The sequence below is a fragment of the Dermacentor variabilis genome, chromosome 6 (genome assembly GCF_050947875.1).
Source record: "Dermacentor variabilis isolate Ectoservices chromosome 6, ASM5094787v1, whole genome shotgun sequence".
In the NCBI taxonomy this organism is placed as follows: Eukaryota; Metazoa; Arthropoda; class Arachnida; order Ixodida; family Ixodidae; genus Dermacentor; species Dermacentor variabilis.
The window spans coordinates 129,992,442-129,994,373 of NC_134573.1; the positions used below are offsets into that span (position 1 = coordinate 129,992,442).

At 49.3% G+C, this 1,932-nt stretch overlaps 1 long non-coding RNA gene across 1 annotated transcript; it reads left to right on the plus strand.

Moving 5' to 3' along the window:
- Positions 1-456: 456 nt before the first annotated feature.
- Positions 457-1,663, plus strand: LOC142584368 (uncharacterized). The gene is made up of 5 exons (XR_012828774.1): positions 457-561; positions 637-836; positions 914-1,112; positions 1,190-1,389; positions 1,467-1,663. It is a non-coding gene; the product is annotated as an uncharacterized LOC142584368 (long non-coding RNA).
- Positions 1,664-1,932: the final 269 nt, after the last annotated feature.

A 1,932-nucleotide genomic window follows, 5' to 3' on the forward strand; every position in this document is an offset into this window, starting at 1 on the left:
TTACTCCTGTCTGCAGATAATCATTCAGAACATTCCTGATCTTAACCACGAGGGGTCAAATGCTACGCTTAATTTTCTTGCTAGTCGGTCTTCTCGAATTGCTTGATGGTGCGATATGGTAGCTATTATTTAGATTCTTCCGAACTCGTTCGTTGTGCTTTCCAGGTGTGAAACATCTCGCATTGAACAGTTCTATTTCATCTCACTGCTGCATTTGTCTCGTGTCTTCGACATAGTCTTCCGATTGCTACTTCGTTGACTTACACGTTAACTTGCTCTCTCCATCCTTCTGAACAGTCCATGTGACTACATCGTCCACTTTATGCATGGTTTCTTTCTGAGGAGCTAAGCCCACAGTATATTCCACCTTCAAATTGAAAGTTGTCAGTTTCTGAAAGTTGTCAGTTTCAAGAACCATGGCGAGTTTCGCGTTTCGCATATTGTGCCTGACCCTTCTACACCACATGGGTCAGGCACAATCCAGTCGGGTATTTCCTATTTTCCATTGCATCTTCGTTTCGTCTTTTCACTGGGCTTTCCTCCTCGCCTGCACTACTACTGGTAAGTATCGTTTACACGGGACTTGTATTACGACTGTCCTCCAGTCTTTAACAACTTCGCACTGTGTCGTTACAGCTTATGCACTCCTGTTTTCAATTGCGGTCCACAAGCGTACCCAGCGCGCTCTTGCACGACTCTACGGTCGGCGCTCCAAAAGATGTCATCGGGCACGAGCATCACCTGTTCCAGGAGCGACTGCTATTGCATCTACATTCTCTCACCAGTGGTGTCCTGCTGGTAGACTGGACTTGTCTCCTCGTCCTGCGCTACTACTGGTAAATGTAGTTTACACGGGACTGTTATTACCACTTTGTCCTCCAGTGTTTAACAAATGCGCACTGTGTCGTTACAGCTTCTGCACACCTGTTTTCAATTGCAGTCAACAAGCGTACCCAGCGCGCTCTTCACGACTCTTCGATCTGCACCACTAAAGATTACTTCGGGCTCGAGCATCACCTGTTCCAGGAGCGAGTGCTATTGCATCTACATTATCTCGCCAGTGGCGTCCTGCTGGTAGACTGGACATGTTTCCCCGACCTGCACTACTACTGGTAAATGTCGTTTACACGGGACTGGTGTCACGACTGTGTCCTCCGGTGTTTAACAAATACGCACTGCGTCGTTACAGCTTATGCACTCCTGTTTTCAATTGCGGTCCACAAGCGTACCCAGCGCGCTCTTGCACGACTCTACGGTCGGCGCTCCAAAAGATGTCATCTGGCACGAGCATCACCTGTTCCAGGAGCGACTGCTATTGCATCTACATTCTCGCACCAGTGGTGTCCTGCTGGTAGACTGGACTTGTCTCCCAGTCCTGCGCTACTACTGGTAAATGTCGTTTACATGGGACTGGTATTACCACTGTGTCCTCCAGTGTTTAACAAATAAGCGCTGTGTCGTTACAGCTTCTGCACTTCTGTTTTCAATTGCGGTCAACAAGCGTACCCAGCGCGCCCTTCACGACTCTTCGGTATGCGCTCCAAAAGATTATTTTGGACACGAGCATCACCCGTTCCATGAGCGACTGCTATTGCTTCTACGTTCTCCCACCGGTGGCGTCCTGCTGGCAGACTGGACTTAGCCTGGCGCCCTTGCACTTAATTCTGGTAAATATCGCGTACACACGGCTGTACTGCGCCTGTGTTTTCGAATGACCAACAGGGCTTGTGTCATTTCAGGTTTCCAGTGTTTGCTGTCGCTTGTGGCGCAACAGAAACGTTCCAGCACTCTCATTTACAAGAACATTCCTGGCCTTGCCTCACGAGCAACTATCTTCAGCCCGGTAGTGCTGCCGCGTACTCTATACAACAAGCTTCCTCACACTAGTGAACGCGTCGCACACCTGTCTTGGCGGTGTCCTGCACTGTGTCG